Source organism: Prionailurus viverrinus, chromosome B3, assembly GCF_022837055.1.
Source record: "Prionailurus viverrinus isolate Anna chromosome B3, UM_Priviv_1.0, whole genome shotgun sequence".
Lineage (NCBI taxonomy): Eukaryota > Metazoa > Chordata > Mammalia > Carnivora > Felidae > Prionailurus > Prionailurus viverrinus.
Window position 1 is genome coordinate 41,212,917 of NC_062566.1, and position 20,285 is coordinate 41,233,201.

General features: G+C 37.3%; 1 protein-coding gene across 1 annotated transcript in view; it reads right to left on the bottom strand.

Moving 5' to 3' along the window:
* Positions 1-9,123: 9,123 nt before the first annotated feature.
* Positions 9,124-20,285, bottom strand: part of MINDY2 (MINDY lysine 48 deubiquitinase 2) — a 100,402-nt gene continuing 89,240 nt past the window's right edge. The window contains exon 11 of the transcript XR_007152885.1: positions 9,124-9,603. The gene's annotated coding sequence lies outside the window, so the exon portion shown is untranslated. The remainder of the gene's footprint in view (positions 9,604-20,285) is intronic.

The window sequence follows — 20,285 nt, forward strand, 5'->3', positions numbered from 1 at the left end:
TGTCACGGTCAATTTTAGAATATTTTCATCACCTCAAAAAGAACCCTGTACTCTTTAAATGTCACCTCCTCCCACATTTCCCTGGCCCTCCCCCAGTCCTCAGCTTCCACTGATTTATTTTCTGTCTCTATGGATTTGGCAGTTCTGGGCATTTTATGTAAATGAAATCAAGTGTTATCTTTTATGTCTGGCTTTTCTCTAGCATAATGTTTTCAAGTTTCCTCCATGTTGTAGCATGTAATCAGTACTTCATTTCTTTTTATGGCTGAATGATTTTCCATTGTATAGATATACCACACATAATCCATTTATCAGTTGATGGAAATTTTGTTTTCCTCTTTTGGTTTTATAAATAATGCTGTTATAAACATCCCTGTACATGTTTTTATGTGGGAATATGTTTTCATTTCTCCTGGGTATACACCTAGGAGTGGAATTCCTGAATCATATGGTAACTCAATGCTTAATGGCTTGAGGAACTGCCAGACTTTTTTCTGTATTTCCACTTTCATTTTCTATTTCTTTTTTTTTTTTTTTTAATGTTTATTTTTGAGAGAGACAGAGACAGAATGCGAGTGGGTAGGGGCAGAGAGAGAGGGAGACACAGAATCTGAAACAGGCTCCTCTGAGCTGTCAGCACAGAGCCCGATGCGTGGCTCGAAATCGCGAGCCACGAGATCATGACCTGAGCCGAAGTCGGCCACTCAACCGACTGAGCCACCCAGGCGCCCTTCATTTCCTATTTCTATCAACAGCATATGTAGGTTCAGACTTTTTCCTCTTTCTTGCCAATGCTTCTCTGACTTTTTTATTCTAGCCAGTCTAGTGGGTATGAAGTGGTATCTCATTGTGGTTTTGATTTGCCTTTCCCTGATGACTAATTGCACTATCTTTTCCTTTGCTTATAGGTCATTTGTACATCTCTGTTGGAGAAATGTCTATTCAGATCATTTGCCCACTTTTTTAATTGTGCTTTGTTTACCTTTTTGTTATTGAGTTGCAGAATTTTTTTTTTTTAAGTATTCTATCTAGGTAAAAAGCCCTTTATCAGATATATGAAGATATATGACTCGCAAATATTTTCTTCCATTTTGTGGATTGTCATTTCACTTATAGTAGCCTTTGAAGCACAAAAGTTTTTAATTTTGATTCAGTACAATTTTTTTTTTCTTGTTGCTTGTGCTCTTAGTGTCACTTCTAAGAATCTTTTGTCAAAGCAGAAGTCATGAAAATTTACCACTATGTTTTCTCATAAGAGTTTTATAGTTTTAGCTCTTATATTTAGGTGTATGACCTATTTTGAGTTAATTTTTGTGTATGGTACAAGGTAAGGGTCAAATTTTATTTTATTTTTTGCATGTGTATCATTGGTTTGTTGATAAGCATCATTTGTTGAAAAGACTATTCTTTCTCCATTGAATATTCTCGGCACCATTGTCAGAAACCAGATGGCAGTGAACAAATGGTTTTATTTCTTGACCCTCCATTCTATTCCATTGATATATTTGTCCTTATGCCAGTATCACACTGCCTTTGTTTTTGTTGCCTAATAAATTTTGAAATCGGTAAGTTTGGTTTCCTTTGTTGCTTTGTTGTTGTTGTTGTTGTTGTTGTTAAGAATTTTTGCATTGTTTCCATGAAGAATAGTCTGTAGTTTTCTTGTAATGTTTATGAGGGTGATGCTGACTAAATAATGTGAAAGAGAAATGTTCTTTCCTTTTGCCTTTTCTAAAAGAGTTTGTAAGATTGGTGTGGTTTTTTTTTTGTTTTTGTTTTTCCTTAAATGCTTGATAGAATTTACCAGTGAAAGCATGTGGGCATGGAGTTTTCTTTTGGGGAGATATTTACAGATTCAATATCCCAAGCAGACCTAGGGCTATTAAGATTTTCTGTTTCTTTTTTAACCGATTGTTATAATTTTTGCCTTTCAAGGAATACATTTATTGGTGGAAAATTATTTATTATCTTTTATAAAATCTGTAGGATTTGTAGTGATGCCACCTCTTCCATTTCTGATATTGGAAATTTGTTTCTTTTCTGTTTGTCCCTCAATCTGTCTGGCTGAAGTAACTTTAGAGTTTCTTTCTCCCCACAGAGGACCAGCTTTTGGTTTTGTTGATGTTTTTTTATTTGTCTATTTTCTACTCATTTTTTTTTCCTGATCTTACTCTTTGTTATCTTCTGCTTATTTGGGTTTAACTTGCTCTTTTTCTCCCCTTATAGTGGAAACTTAGATCATTTTTAGAGGCCCTTCTTTTTTTAATTGTTGTTGTTTTTAATGTCTATTTACTTTTGAAAGAGTGTGTGTGAGCAGAAGAGGAGCAGAGAGAGAGGGAGACACAGAATCCAGAGTAAGCTCTAAGCTGTGAGTTGTCAGCACACAGCCTGACACAGGGCTCAAACTCATGAACTGTGAGATCATGACCTGAGCCAAAGTCAGAAACTCAACTGAGTGAGCCATCCAGGCGCCCCAGCTAATTGTGTGGTTTTTTTTTTAAGTTTATTTATTTATTTTGAGAGAGAGAGAGCAAGCACAAATGGGGGAGGGGCAGAGACACGGAGAGAGAGAATCCTAAGCAGGCTTTGTGTTGACAGTGACACAGGGCTCAATCTCAGAGTTCATGGGATCAGGCTTTGTGCTGACAGGAACAGTGAGGTTGGGCCCCTTGTCACTGTCAACACAGAGCCTGCTTGGGATTCTTTCTTTCCCCCTCTTCTGCCTGCTCACACGTGTGCACATGCTCGCTCGCTCTCTCTCTCTCTCTCTCTCTCTCTCAAAATAAATAAACTTAAAAAAAAAGAAAGAAAAAGATTTAAAGACTCATCTTTAAAGTTGATGGGACACAAAAACACTCGGAGAGATAAAAGGCAGAACTCTGTTATTTACAGCTCTGGCCAAGAAAAAACTTGCATTCACTGCAACGCAGAGGGTTGCAGAGAGTACACTAGGATCGTGGGCTCAGTAAATAGCGAGATCAAGAAGCATAGCAGAATCCCTACTGTTAGGAAAAGCAGTGAGTGACACGCATCTCATTTGTCAGTACCTTAGCAGACACAGCCCATGGACATTGGTTGGCTGGTAGTGTCAGTGCCTGAGGTACAGTCCTCTTCAGCACGGAGATTTGGACGGGAGTCATGGTGTCTGAGGCAATGTCCTCTGTAGTGGTGAACTGGGCCAGAGCAGTGCGGTCTGGGACTAGAGACTGGTGTATCCTTTTCCAAGTAGATGCCCATGCACACTGGTATGGGTCAAGGTTTCTTGTTTGTGTGTTTTTGTTCTTTGAGAGTTTTATTTTCTGAGAATAGAAACTATAAAATTCAAGTGTAAAATCCTGAAAATCTGATCAACCATTTAATCCTTTTAAAGTCACTAATTCTAATAGTTTTCATAAAAACGTCTTAATTTTACATTCGCAAAACTGATCACAGGATATCGGCTACTGTAATGGATTTTTTTTTTTTTTTTTTTTTTTTTGGCGTCAAGGGTATAAACATTCCTCCTACAACTAGCTGCTTGTAGAATGTGAAGGCAGTGTCGGGCCTGGGAGCTTAACTTACAAGTATCTTTTCAGTACAAGGGCTTTTAAGTGCAGGGGCTTTGTGGGTGTACGGCTAGCAAAAGTGATGACAGCACCCACGATACTGCTGTAATTGAGCTAGAGTACCAGAACCCAGCTGGCTCAATCAAACCCCTAAGTGAGGGTGACCAAATCTAAAAACTCCCCAGCAGTCCAAGGGTTTTCCCAGATGGGTGATGAGAGAGGGGTTCTGCAGCAAATAGATTTTAAATTTTATGGCCTGATTTCGGTGCATGTCGTTAATACAGTCTCATGTTGTTTCCTAGTCAAAATATCCACGGCGGAGGTTGCTGGAGCTGCAGCGTTAAAGTGCATGCAGGTCCTCAACCTTAGCCAGTCATTATGGGTCTTTTGTTCTATGTGTCGGTTCGACTGTTGGCGGGCATGCTGCGGGGCCTTTGATCCGCAGAGCTTTGCATGAGCCACACCTGATGGCATGTGGGCCTCAACATTTGCTCTGTTTGGTTGAAACAGTGACTGATTTGGAGGGCTGGGGCCTCCGGATTGCAGAGCAGAGCAAACGCTCAGACCAAAAGTGACAAGACCAGTGGCCAGTGGGATGGAGTGCAGTTGCACTTGAAGGGCTTTTATCGCCTGCTGCCGATTTTACTCCAGAGTGCAGTATTACCAGAAGGGGGTGTCTGATCTCATCATTATGGGACAGAGTATGGATTTTATTATTGTCAATGTGATTTTCATTTTCAAACTGGAATTTTCTGTCTCCCTTAGTAGTCCACAATGTCTGTGGAAATGGCCCTGGACAACTAATTTTTCTGTCCTTGAGGAGGTTGGTGGGAGATCCCAGAAGAATTACCCATCTTTTTATAATCTGAATATTGAAGGTTTTTTGCATGGTGGAAGTTCTGGCTCAAATGTCCCATATGGGATGAGCAGATGTCTGACTTGACAGAAAATCTGTGGTTAACAGGCCCCAGAAGATCGTGCAGAAGAGGTTGTCATAGCCTCTCCAAGGGAGTCTAGCCTCTTGCCTTTATGGGATGGAGGCAGGATTGAAAATCCTTAAAGATAGGGGAGGCATTATCAAAGGGCCTCATATATAATGAGTTTTCACATACAAAGAGGCTAGGCTTACCCTCTTTAAAGATAGGAAAGATGGGTACTGAGGAGGGCACCTGTTGGGATGAGCACTGGGTGTTGTATGGAAACCAATTTGACAATAAATTTCATATATTTAAAAAAATAAATAAAGATAGGAAAGTGCACTGGAAAATTGTTTATTTAGTTGGTATAAGGTGTGAGTGATCCAAGGAGCTTTAAATTAAGAGAGAATAAGTCTGGGGCAAGATAGGGACCATTTTGGGGTCCATTTGCAGACTGCAGTTTAAAAACAAGTTATCTGAAGGGACCATTATATCTCAGTAAACTGGGACCTGCTGGAAAGGTAAAAATTCAGTTGAATGCCTTTTCTAAGAGCCCATCATTGTGTAGTTTGACAAGTGGAATATGTGTCTTGGTTACTATCAGTAATGTCTGGAACTCTGAAGGGGATGAGGTATGTCTTGTGTGGCCTTGTATTATGGCCTTTAGTATATATTGAGGCATGTTTGATTTTGATTTATATCTTGGGTATCTATGAGGCAAGAGATTCTGGGCTGTTTTTTGTTTTGTTTTTTTACCATGAGGGGACAGGACCAACTTTTAGGCAATGACCCAAACGTTTGTACACAGGTGCAGATGGAGCCATTTGCTGAGCGGGGCATGATGACTGCCTGAAGTTTGGCCACTTTTGCCGACTCTTGTGTTCTATCCTTTCTTGGGGACACCCTGGTTAAGGGAAAGCAACATGGCACTCAGCTCCCTCATTTATGGTGGTGGAGATACCGTCTGTACCCTCTGTGAGCTTTCACTGCTGTTCACTTGGTAATTCCCAAGCAGCTCCACAGGTAGCTAAGGGTTCTAGAGGAGGGGTGACATCTGGCAAGGGGCTGAGAACAAAGGAGGCCATTTCTCTTGCAAGTGGAATTAAGGTCACAGAACCCATGTTTGGTTCCATCTTACAAGGAGGCCTCGATAGCATTGCTACGCTTGTGGGGTGCTGCTTCCGTGACCCAAGACATAATGGGCAGCTGGGTACAGAGGCTCGAGATCTAGAGGAGCCACTATTTCCAGGATATCTCAGTACGTGGCCAGCAATTTCTGCTCTACTGGTATATAGCTTGAGACTAAGAAGGGTAGTTTCTTGCATCTGAAGCCTATGGGCAACTTCAGGCCATCATAGGTGGTCCAGAGACCAGGAAGTAAGAGGGGAGGTTGTCAAAGCCTCTCTAGGGGAGTCTTTAAAGGCACTAAAGGAAGTGTCTGTTGATTTTCCTATGGATAGATTCTAGGGCCTTTGTTGGAGGGAGCCCCATTTAAGATGGGCTCATTTCTAAGTAGTGGCATCCGTGAGATTAAATCAAAACTCGTCAATGAGGAATGTGTTGGCTTCGGAACCCAAAAAGGACTAAAAAATGTTGGACTTTGTATGTCCTTAATGAGTGTGTCAAGTGAATCTCTTTGGAGATGGATGTCATCAAAATAAGGTAATACCTATGCTTTTGGAGAAAGATAAATGCAGTTAGGAGCCTGTCTGCAAAGTTATTTGTGATGGCAACACTGCTGCAGTGTGGTCTAGTTGAGGTGTATTGTGTTCCTTCAAAGGTGAGGGCAAACTGGTGAGAAGCTATGTGAGTAGGCACTAAATTAAACATAGTAGGAATAACCAGTATTAATTGGGTTGTAAAGAATAAAGTTTCCATACTCGAAGGCCTCCACCCTCAGTGGGCCATATTAACTACTATAACCATGGGTCTGTGGGGTCCTCTTTTGTCAGACCAGTTTGTAAGTGCCAAATACTTACTTCAGTTTTAATTCATTACTCATGTTCACCATATTTAAGAGTCTCTTATGTTTTGTCCCCCTCCCTGTTTTTATATTATTTTTGCTTTGCTTCCCTTGTGTTCATCTGTTTTGTATCTTAAAGTCCTCATATGAGTGAAGTCATATATTTGTCTTTCTCTAATTTCGCTTAGCATAATACCCTCTAGCTCCATCCACGTAGTTGCAGATGGCAAGATTTCATTCTTTTTGATTGCCGAGTAATACTCCAGTGTGTGTGTGTGTGTGTGTGTGTGAGTGTGTGTGTGTGTGTGTATACACCACATCTTTATCCATTCATCCATCGATGGACACTTGGGCTCTTTCCATACTCTGGCTATTGTTGATAGTGCTGCTATAAACATTGGGGTGCATGTGTCCCTCCGAAACAGCATACCTGTATCCCGTGGATAAATACCTCTACTAGTGCAATTGCTGGGTCATAGGATAGTTCTATTTTCAATTTTTTGAGGAACCTCCATACTGTTTTCCAGAGTGGCTGCACCAGTTTGCATTCCCACCAGCAGTGCAAAAGAGATCCTCTTTCCCTGCATCCTTGCCAACATCTGTTGTCTGAGTTGTTAATGTTAGCCATTCTGACAAGTGTAAGGTGGTATCTCATGGTGGTTTTGAGTTGTATTTCCCTGATGATGAGTGATGTTGAGCATCTTTTCATGTGTCAGTTGGCCATCTGGTGTCTTCCTTGGAGAAGTGTCTATTCATGTCTTTTGCCCATTTCTTCCCTGGATTATTTGTTTTTTGGGTGTTGAGTTTGATAACTTCTTTATAGATTTTGGATACTAACCCTTTATCTGATATGTCATTTGCAAATATCTTCTCCCATTCCGTCGGTTGCCTTTCAGTTTTGCTGATTGTTTCCTTTGCTGTGCAGAAGGTTTTTGTTTTGATGAGGTCCCAGTAGTTCATTTTTGCTTTTGTTTCCCTTGCTTCCAGAGACGTGTTGAGTAAGAGTTGCTGCGGCCAAGATCAAAGAGGTTTTTGCCTGCTTTCTTTTTTGATTCTTCAGCCTGCTCATTCATTTTCCTCTGGAGTCTCAAATCAGTATTGTTAGGGTTAGAGACCTCCCTCATAGTGATGGCTATATGATTTAGGTGCCCCAGGCTTAAGTTAGATTTGAATTAATACGTTGATGGGTATTTTCTCCTGTAACTGAAAATTAGAGTTTTCATTGCGATGCAGCATAAGATTGCCAGCCCCATAACCCAGAGGTTGACAGAAATTTTCTGCTACAGGTCTGCCTTTTCCCGCATGGGGAAAGCCATGGTTTTCAGTTTCTCTGTTTGGGAGACTGGAGGGGATGGACATGGCCTGTTCCTAGGTGGCTGTCTATCCTTCCAGGGCTTCCCAGTCCACCTCCAACAGATTTGGGCTGGTACTTAAGAGCTCTAGGAGCCTCTCCTTGGGACGATGCAGTGAGCCCCTTGTCTGAAGTATCATGCGCTTGGCATTTGCTATGTAGTGGCACTTACTAAAGCCCACATACATGTCTAGTGGTCTAGCACCATTCAAGCAATTGGGTAACTTTGATAGGAGGTGCTAGGTGAGGTGCGATGGAGGTGCAGGGAAGAGATATTCCTCCCCAGTCCATCCCTTCCTGTTTATTTACTGATTTTCTTTTTAATCACTGGTTATAGCAGTTTGATTATGATGTGTGTTATTGTGTGTATTTTCTAGTCAAATCGGCAGATTCTGGCCACTTTTCTTCCTATATTTTTTCGACACTCTCTTATTCTATGACTTCATTTACATCTAGTTTTGAACTTGATGTTCCCTCAGAAGTCACTGAACTTTTATTTTTTCATTCATTTTATTTTTGTTCTTTCATGTTTACCAGTCTTTTCTACTGTACTGTCTAATCCCGTTAATCTTATCCTGTGAAAATTTTATTTCATACATTAGTTTTTTTCATCTCTAAAACTTTGTGGGTTGTAAAAAATAAGTTTGATTTCTAAGTTCCTTGTCTGCTAATTTAACATCTCTTACCATTTCCTTTATTTGAATTTTCCCCTGGTTAGGGATCATCTTCTTGGGTTCTGGCATGTCTACTGACTTTTTATTGGATGCTGGACATTATGATTACTTCACTGTTGACTGTCTTAATTTTGTTTTCAATGAGTGTAAGGCATTTATTTGTTGATCAGTCTGATAAATTTGAGCCTTGTTTATAGGCTGTTATGGTGGAGCCAGAATAGATTTCATTCAAGAGATAGTTCAGGCATAGTAATGTGGGATAGCCTCTTTGTTGTTGACATTGAATGCCCTAGTTGACCACTCAGAATTCATGGCTTCAGTTGGATGAAACTTGAACTTCTTGCCCTGCACAACTCTGGGAATTGTTCAGTTTAAAACTGATTTATATATATAATTTTTCAACTGTATGAGTTTCATTTGATGTGTTTGCCCTAATACTAAACAGATATTGAAGGGGATTTATATGGAGCTCGTTTTCTGCATAGCTCCCTTCTCTCTAGAGCTCTGTCCTGCATGCCAACTGGTCAGTCTCCATGAACTCCCATCTCTGTCTTTTCATATTTAGCATTCTGGGCTCTGATTGATTTCCCCTCCCTGTTAGGAAAATGCATCCAGGCAAAAAGATGGAGTAGCAATCATTGAGTTCACTTTACTTGTTTCTCTTCTCTCAGGGATAACAGTCCTGCTCTGTCTGTTGTCCGTTGTTTGAAACAGTTTTTATATATTTTGTCCAGTTTAGTGATTTATGATAGAACAGATGTGACCTTTGTTATTTTATCCTTTATTGATAGTGACACACAATAAATTGCAGATAAACAGTTGATAAATATTTTCATATACAAGTATGTATCTCCATGAACCATCACAGTAAAATAAAGAACATATCCATCATTCCCAGGTTTCCTTATGCCCCTTATCATCCATTCCCATTCCATCTCCAGGCAACCACTGATCTACTTTATGTCCTTTATGGTATTTTCTAGAATTTTATGAGTGGAATCATAAATATAGACTCATTTTTATCTGGCTTCTTTTACTTACCATACTTAGAGATTCATCCATGTTATTGCAGTAGTTCATGTGCCAGTAGTTCATTCCTATATATTGATGAGGAATTTCATTTAATGGACGAACTACAGTCTGTTTCTGTGTTTACCTGATAATGGACATTTGGGTTATTTTCAGTTTTAGGCTCTTTCAAATGAAGTTATTCTGAATATTTGTGTAGAGATTTTTGTGTGTGCACATATGCCTTCATGTCTCTTGGGTAAATAAGAGTGGAGTAGCTGGGTTGTATGGTTGGTATATATTAGACTTAAGAAATTGCCAAACTGTTATTCAAAGTGATTATATTGTTTTATATTCATAGCAGCAGTATAAGAGAGTTCCAGTTATTTCACATCTTTACCAACACTTGATATTATCATTTTTTTTTAATTTCAGTCATTCTAGTGGATGTATAATGATATCTCATTATGGTTTTAATTTGCATTTTCCTGTGACTAAAGATGTTGAACATCTTTTCATGTATTTATGTTTAATATTTTTCCTTATCTTGAGTTGGAAGATTTCTTGATATGTTAATACCAGTCCTTTCTTAATATATATTTTAGGAATATTTTCTCTTCAGTCTTTAGATTTCCTTTTCATTTTCTTAAGTGTCGTTAGGAGAGGAGAAGTTTTAAATATTGATCAAGTCTAATGTATTGACAATCATGCTTATAGATTAAGAAATTAAATACGAAGATGTCATTTCTTCTCAGATTGATCTATAAATTCAAAACAATCCCAATCAAAATTCCATAAATTTTTCCATTAGAAATTTTCAGTCTCATTTTGTACATATATAGAAATGCAACTATACTTTAAAATAATATAAAAATGCAACTATATAGGACCTATAATAATCAAAACAACCTTAAAGTAGCAGAAAAAATTCAAGACTCCTTCTACCTGATGTCAAGACTTCTTATTCAGCAACAAAAACCAAGATGTTATAGTACTGACATAAGGATAGAATAAAAATAAAAACCTGAACATATGTGGTTAAAGATTTTGACAAAAGTACCAATATAATTAAAGGAGAAGATGATAATAGAGTTGAACTAATGGAATAGGCATACTAAAAATGAATCTTGATTTTCACCTCATACCATATAGAAAAATTAACTTGAGGGACATCAGCCTGATGACAGCATGAGTGTTTCTTTTTTCTCTCCTTTTAATTTACAACTTATCAGACATCCATAACAGGGGGGAGAGAGGAGTGCCTCTAGCTAGAAGAGAGTGGCATAATATATTCAAATACTCAAAATGCTGAAAGAAATATTCCTGCAACCATGACTACTCTATCCAGCAAGGCTATCATTCAGAATAGAAAGATAAAGAGTTGCCCAAACAAAAGTTAAAGGAGTTCACACCACTAAACCAGCCTTACAAGAAATGTTACAGGGGAAAGGAAAGACCATAAGTAGAAGTAAGAAAAGTAGGAAGCACAAAAGCAATAAAATTAAGTATATATATAAAAATTAGTCAAGGGATTCACAAAGTAAGAGGATGTAGAGTGGGAGGGGAGAGGAGTAAAAGGATGGGTATAAACTTAAGCGACCGTCAATTTAATACTAATATATGCATAAGATGTCATATGTAAACCTAATGGTCACCACAAATCAAAAAACAGTAATAGATATGCAAAAAATAAAGATAAAGGAATTTCTATCAATAAAGGAAGCCAGCAGACCATGAAAGAGCAAGAGCATAAAGAACTACAAAAACCACCACAAAGCAAGTATCAAAATGGCAATAAGTACATACCTATCAATAATTACTTTGACTATAAATGAACTAAATGCTCCAATCCAAAGACATAGAGTGACAGAATCGATAAGAAAGCAAATTCCATCTATATGTCACATACAAGAGACTCCTTTCAGAAGTAAAGACACCAGCAGATTGGAAGCAAAGGGATGGAAAAATCTTTATTATGCAAATGGAAGTGAAAAGAAAGCCAGGGTAGCAATATTTATATCGAACAAAATAGACCTTAAAACAGACTGTAACAAGAGACAAAAACAGGTACTGTATAATCATAAAGGGAAACAGTCCAACAAGAAGATACAACACTTGTAAATATTTATGCACCCAACATGGGAGTACCCAAATACCTAAAGCAAATAACAAAAGGAACTAAATGATAATAATACAATAATAATAGGGGACTTTTACACCCCACTTAAATCAATGGCTAGATCATCCAAACAAAATCAACAAGGAAACTGGCTTTGAGTGATACACTGAAACAGATGGACCTAAACAGATATATCCAGAGTATTCCATCATAAAACAGCAGAATACACATTCTTTTCAAGTGCACATGAAACATTCTTTGGAATAGATCACATGTTAGGCTAAAAAATAAGTCTCAACAGATTAAAAAAATGGAAGGCATACCATGCATCTTTTCCCAACCACAACACTATGAAACCAGAAATCAACCATAGGAAAAAATCTGGAAAGAACACAAATACATGGAGGTTAAATAGCATGCTGATGAATGAGTCAACCAGGAAAGGGAAAATCAAAAAATAGATGGACACCAAGGAAAACACAAAGGTCCAAAAATTTTTGGGATGCAGCAAAAGGTGCTCTAAGAGGGAAGTTTGCAGCAATGCAGGCCTACCCCAAGAACCAAGAAAAATCTCAAACCAGCCTCATACCTAAAGAAGCTAAATAAACAAGGACAAACAAAACCCAAAACCAGCAGAAGAAAATAATAAAGATTAGAGCAGAAATAAGTGAAATAGGAACTAAAAACAAAAAAACAGATGAGACCAGGAGCTGGCTCTTTGAAAAGATTAAACAAATAAACTGTTGGCCAGGCTCATTAAAAAGAAAAAGACACAAAATCAGAAGTGAAACAGAAGAAATAACAACCAACACCAAATAGTTACAAGGGAATGTTAGGAAAAATTAGATGCCAACAAACTGGACAACCCAGAAGAAATGGATAAGTTACTAGAACCATATAATCTCCCAAAACTGAACCAGAAAGAAATATAAAATTTGAACAGACTGATTACCAGCAATGAAATTGAATCTGTAATCAAAAAACTCCCCACAAACAAAAGTCTAGGACCAGATGGCTTCATAGGTGAATTGTACCAAACATTTAAAGAAGAGTTAATACCTATTCTTCTCAAACTATCCCAAAAAATAGAAAAGGAAGGAAAACTTCCAAATTCATTCTATAAGGCCAGCATTACCCTGATACCAAAACCAGATAAAGACACCACACAAAAAAGAACTATAGGTCAATATCTGTAATGCAAAGATGAGATGCAAAAATCCTCAACAAAATACTAGCAAACTGAATCAAACAATACAATAAAAAAGTCATTCACTACGATCAACTCAGATTTATTTCTCAAATGTAAGAATGGTTCTTTATTCTCAAATCAATGTGATACATCACATCAAAACGAGAGGATAAAAACCATATTTCAATAGATGCAGAAAAAGCATTTGACAAAGTACAACATCCATTCATAATAGAAACTCTCAACAAAATAGGTTTAGAGGGAATACACCTCAACATAATAAAGGCCATATGTAAAAAAACCAACAGTTAATATCATACTCAATGGTGAAAAACTGAGAGCTTTTTCCCTAAGGTCCACATCAACATAGGGATGTCCACTCTCACCACTTTTATTCAACATAGTACTGGAAGTTCTAGCCATAGCAATCAGACAACAAAAAGAAGTAAAAGGCATCTAAATTGGTAAGGAAGAAGTAATATTTTCACTCTTTGCAGATGGCATGATACTATATATAGAAAACCCAAAAGACTTCACCAAAAAACTGCCAGAACTGACAAATGACTTCAGTAAGGTTGCAGGATACAAAATCAGTATATAGAAATCTGCTATTTCTATACACTAATAATGAAGAAGCAGCAAGAGAAATTAAGAATCCAATTTACAATCACACCAAAATAATAAAATACCTAAGAATAAACTTAACCAAGGTGAAAGACCTGTACTCTGACAATAATAAATTTTATGAAAGAAATCAGAGATGACAAACAGAATGATATTCCATGGTAAGGGATGGAAGGAACAAATGTTGTTAAAATGTCCATATTACCTAAAGCAATCCACAGGTTTCATGCAATGCCTATCAAAATACCAACAGCACTTTTCACAGAACCAGAATAAATAATCCTAAAATTTGTATGGAAGCACAAAAGACCCCAAATAGCCAAAGTAATCTGTGTCTGGGTGGCTCAGTTGGTTAAGCATCTGACTTCAGGTCATGATCTCCTGGTTCATGGGTTCAAGACCTGCATCAGGCCGTGCATTGGCAGCTTGGGATTTTCTCTCTGCCCCCCTCCCCTCCTTCTCAGAATAAATAAACTTAAAAAAAAAAAACAAAAAACTGAACTCATTAAAAATGCCTACATAAGAATAATGGGTATTCCAGACAGAGAAAAGAGAAAGAAAGGAGAAAAGAGCATAATACCTGAGAGCTTCCCAAATTTGGGGAAGGGAACTGGATATACAAATTCATGATGCTATCAGAACACATTATCTGAATGCAAAAAGACCTTCTCCAAGCCATACTATATTAAAACTGTCAAAAGTCAATGATAAAGAAAAATTTAAAGGTAGCCGGGGGGGGGGGGGGGGGGGGGGCAGGAAGAGTAAACAATAAAGGTACCCCTATTAAGCTATCAGGAGATTTTCTCAGCAGAAACTCTAGGGTCAGGGGACTGCAATGACATTCATAATAGTGAAAGATAAAAACGGCCAGACAACTTTATCCAGTAAAGTTAAATAACCTTTAGGTATGAAGGAGGAATAAAGGTATTCCCAGAGAAACAAAAGCTGAGGGAATTCACCTCACTAGACTTATCTTACAAGAAATGTTGAAAGGAGCTCTTCAGGTTGAAACAATAAGATCAAAGTACACAAAACTCTGATTAAGGTTACAAACAGTCAGAATTAGACTACTGTAACTCTTCTTTAGAATAATATATTAAACTCTTAAGTACGGGGTTGCCTGGGTGCCTCAGTCGGTTAAGTGCCCGACTTTGACTCAGGTCATGATCTCATGGTTTGTGAGTTTGAGCCCCGCATCTGGAGTCTGCTTCAAAATAAACATTAAATCAAACATAAAATAAACATTAAAAAAAAAACATTAAACATTAATGTAAACATTAAACATTAATGTTTAATGTAAAATAAACATTAAAAATAAACATTAAAAAAATTAAAAACAAAAAACTCTTAATAATAAAGGTTAAAGGAAAAGCACTAAAAATAATAATAGCCACTACAACTTGGTAATGAAATCACAGCATAAAAAGAGATAATTTGCAAACTCAAAAATATAAAAGGGGAAGAGTAAAAGAATGGAAACTATAGGAGAATTAAGATAATTTACTACCAACAGAAAAAGGAGTGTGTATGTATGTGTGTGTGTGTATGTATGTTTGTGTTTTGTTTTTTTTTTTTGAGAGAAGATGCAAGTGGGGGAGAGGGTTAGAGAGGACCTTACGCAGGCTACATCCTCAGCATGGAACCCAATGTGGGGCTCGATCCCATGACCCTGGGGTCATAACCTGAGGCGAAATTAAGAGTTAGATGCTCAACCAACTGAGCCACCCAGGCGCCCCTATCTATGATATATTCTATGTTAACCTAATGGTAATTACAAAGCAAAAATCCAGAGCAGAGACATGAAACATAATGGCAAGACTCAGCAAATCACCACGAAAAACCACCACTTAGAAAGGTAAAGAGAAACAGAAGGATAAAGAAACAATGGAGAACAAAATAAGCAGGAGGCAAAAGATTAAATGGTGGTAGTATATCCTTATCTATCAATAATCACCCTAAATGTTAATGGCTTAAACTCACCAATTAAAAAGCACAGAGTGCCTGGATATATTAAAAAGAAAAACACGACCCAACTATATGCTACTGATAGGAGACTCATTTTAGCTTTAAAGACACACATAGGCTCAAAGTGAATGGATGAAGGATGATATTCCAAGCAAAGAACAACAAAGAAGACAAGCATAGCCATACTTATATCAGAGAAAATATATTTCAAGCCATAAAGGGTAACAAGAGACAACGGTCTCTTGTTTATATAGTGATAAAGGGGTCAATACATCAAGAATATATAACAGGCATAAATATATATGCTTCCAACACCTAAGTGCCAAAATCTATTAAGCAATTAATAGCAGACCTTAAGGGAGAGACAATACAGTAATTGTAGAGGACTTAAATACCCTACTATCAGTAATAGATCATTCAGACAGAAAATCAACAAGGCAACATTGGAATTGAAACATACTTCAGAACAAATAGACTTAATAGACATACAGAACATTCTATCCAACAGCAGTAGAATACACATTATTCTCAAATGCATACAGAACATTCTACAGGACAGATCATATGATAGGTCACAAAATGAATCTTAGACAATTTAAGATCAAAATCATACCAACTATCTTTTCTGACCACAGTGGTATGAAACTAGAAATCAAAAAAAGGAAAGTGAGAAGATGTACATATATGTGGAGACTCAACAACACGCTTCTAAGCAACCATTGGGTCAAAGAAGGAATCAAAAAGCAAATTAAAAATTATCTCAAGTAAGAAAACAAAACATATCAAGTATTGTGGGATGCAGCAAAAGCAGTTCTGAGAGGAACTGCTTTGTAACAATAATTGTATATATTAAGAAATTAGGGGGCACCTGGCTGGCTCAGTCAGTAGAGTATGCAACTCTTAATCTCAGAGTTAAAACCCCACGTTTGGCATGGTGCCTACTTTAAAAAGAATTTAAAAAGATACATATTTTTTAAAAAAATTGAAAGATCACTAATTAAGGACCTAATTTTATGCCTCAATGAACTAGAAAAGGAACAAATTAAAACAAAAATTAGCAGAAGGAAAGAAATAATAAAGATCAGAGTGGAAATAAATAAAGATCAGAAAAACAATATATGGACCAATGAAACTAAGAGCTGGTTCTTCAAAAAGATAAAATTGACAAACCTTTAGCTACAATAACTAAAGAAATCAGGAATAAAAAGACTCAAAATTAGAAATGAAAGAGGAGACATTACAACTGATAGTACAGAAATAATAGAGTCATTAGAGATTACTACGAACAATGATATGCCAATGAATTACATAACCTAGAAGAAATGGATACATTTCTAGAAACAACTTATAAAGACTGAATTAGGAAGAAGGGGGGGGGGGGCACGGGAGGATTTAGTCAGTAAGCAAAAACCTCTCAACATAGAAAACTCTCCAGGAGCAGGTGGCTTTACTTGAGAATTCTACCAAACATTTAAAGAAGAATTAATGCCAATTCCCTTTAAACTCTTTCAAAATATTAGGGAAGAGGAGGGAACACTTCCAAGCCCATTCTACAAGCCTGCATTATGTTGATACCAAAACCAGATAAGGATCCCACAAGAAGAACTACAGATCAACATCCTTGATGAATATACATGCAAAAATTCAACAAAATATTAGGAAAATGAATTCAAGAACACATGAAAAGGATTATGCACCATGACTAAATGGAATTTATTCCTGGGATGCAAAGATGGTTCAACTCACAAATAAAAAATTTAATACATCAAGGCAATAAAATGAAAGATAAAAATCACATGATCATCTCAACAGGTGCAGAAAAAGCATTTGACAAAATACAACATCCTTCATGGTAAAAACTCTTAATATTCTCACATAGAAGGAACATACCTCAATAATAAAGACCACATACTGCAAATCCACAGCTAACATTATACTTAGTGGAGAAAAAATTGAAAGCATTTCCCCTGAGATCAGGAACAGTGCACGAATGTACACTCTCGCCACTCCTATTCAATATGGTAGTGGAAGTCTAGTTAGAGCAAGTAAGCAAGACTGAAATAAAAAGGCATCCAAATAAAAAAGGAAGAAGTTAAATTGTCATCATTTACTGATATGATCCTACATAAAGAAAATCCCAAAAAATCGGTCAAAAAACTGTAGGAATTAAGCAAAAATTTCAGTAAAGTGGCAGGTATAAAATCAACGCACATGGGGCACCTGGGTGGCGCAGTCGGTTAAGCGTCCGACTTCAGCCAGGTCACGATCTCATGGTCCGTGACTTCGAGCCCCGCATCGGGCTCTGGGCTGATGGCTCAGAGCCCGGAGCCTGTTTCCAATTCTGTGTCTCCCTCTCTCTCTGACCCTCCCCCGTTCATGCTCTGTCTCTCTCTGTCCCAAAAATAAATAAACGTTGAAAAAAAATTTTTTTTTAAATCAATGCACAGAAATCAACTGCATTCCTTTACATAATGATGAAGCATCTGAAAAAGAAATAAAACCATCCCCTTCACAGTAGCACCAAAAACAATTAAATATTTAGGAATAAATTCAACCAAGGAAACGAAAGGTCTATATAATAACCATGCTAAAAGAAACTGAAGAAGACAAACAAATAAGACATTCTGTGCTGATTCAGAAAAATTAATATTAATATTGTTTAAAATGGCCATACTACCCATCTAAAGGTTGAACACAATCTCCATCAAAATTCCAAAGGCATTCTTGACAGAAACAAAAGAAACAATTCTAAAATTTATGTGGAAACACAAAAGATCCCAAATAGTCAAAGCAGTTTTGAAAAAAGGAACAAAGCCAGAGGTATCATCATACTTCTAAATTTCAAACTGCAGTACAAAGTCATAGTAATAAAAACATGGTACTAGCACAAAAATAGACACATTGACCAATGGAATAAGAGAGTTCAGAATTAAATCCTGGCATATATAATATTCAGCTAATATTCAACAAGGGAATCAAGAATACCCAACGGGGAAAGGATACTCTCTTCAACAAATGGTGTGGGGAAAACTGGATAACCACTTGCAGAACAATGAAACTGGACCCCTATTCTTAGACCAGTCACAAAAATTAACTTGAAATGGATCAAAGAGTTATAAGTCCTGATACCATAAAACTCCTAGAAAAAAATGTGGGAAAAGAAGGTCATCACTACTGGTCTTGGCAATAATTTGGGAGTTGGGAGTGATACCAAATGCAAATAACAACAAAAATCAACAAATGGGACTACATCAAACTCAAAAGCTTCTGTACAGCAAAGGGTACAATCAACATAATGAAAAAAACCTACAAAAATGGAGAAATTTTTGCAAACCATATATCAGATAAAAGATTACTATCTAAATATATAAAAACTCAGTCAACTTAATAAGAACAACAACAAATTCTTATATAAAAATGGGTAGAAGTATATAGACCCCTGGGAATGCAAGCTGGTGCAGTCACTCTGGAAAACAGTATGGAGGTTCCTCAAAAAACTAAAAGTAGAACTACCCTAAGACACAGCAATTGTACTATTAGGCATTTATCCATGGGATACAGGTGTGCTGTTTCGAAGGGACACGTGCACCCCCATGTTTATAGCAGCACTATCAACAATAGCCAAAGTATGTAAAGAGCCCAAATGTCCACTGACAGATGAATGGATAAAGAACATGTGGTATATATATACAATGGAGTATTACTTGGCAATCAAAAAGAATGAAATCTTGCCATTTGCAACTATGTGGATGGAACTGGAGGGTATTATGCTAAGCGAAATTAGTCGGAGAAAGACAAATCAGATGCCTTCATTCATGAGGACTTTAAGAGACAAAACAGATGAACATAAGGGAAGGGAAACAAAAATAATATAAAAACAGGGAGGGGGACAAAACAGAAGAGACTCATAAATATGGAGAACAAACTGAGGGTTAATGGAGGGGTTGTGGGAGGGGGGATGAGATAAATGGGCAAGGGGCATCAAGGAATCTACTCCTGAAATCGTTGCACTATATGCTAACTAATTTGGATCTAAATTTTAAAAAATAAAAAATTAAGAAATAGAAAAAAAAGTATATAGACCTTTCTTCACAAAAGATATCAAAATGGCCAACAGATGCATGTAAAGATGCCCAACATCACCAATCATCAGAGAAATGCAAGTCAAAACCACAAAGAGATATCACCTCACACCTGTTAGAATGGCTATCATTAATGGCTACCAACAACAGGTGTTGGCAAGGATGTGGTAAAAAGGGAACCCTTATACATTACTGGTGGGAATGTATATTGGTCCAACAACTACAGAAAACAATATGGAGGTTCCTCAAAAACTCAAAAATAGATCTACCATACAACCCAGCAATTCTACTTCTGGGCATGTACCCAAAGAAAATGAAGAGGATTTTGACAACATGTATGCACTCCCATGTTTATCACACCATTATATACAACAGCCAAGATTTGGAAACAACTCAAATGCCCAGCAACAGATGAATGAATGAAAAAAAATGGGGTACATATACACCATAAACTATTTTTTAGCCATGAAAAAAGAAGGTATCCTTCTTTAATTTTTTTTTAATGTTTTTTTAATTTATTTTTGAGACAGAGACAGAGCATGAATGGGGGAGGGTCAGAGAGAGGGAGACACAGAATCTGAAACAGGCTCCAGGCGCTGAGCTGTCAGCACAGAGCCCGATGCGGGGCTTGAACTCACGGACCGTGAGATCATGACCTGAGCCGAAGTCGGCCGCTTAACCGACTGAGCCACCCAGGCGCCCCAAGAAGGTATCCTTCTATTTAGGACAACATGGATGAAATTTGAGCACATTATGCTAAGTGAAACAAGTCAGAGGAGGACATGTACTTTATGATATCATTTATATGTTTTATCTAGAAAAGATGAACCTGTAAAAAACAGACAGTAAAA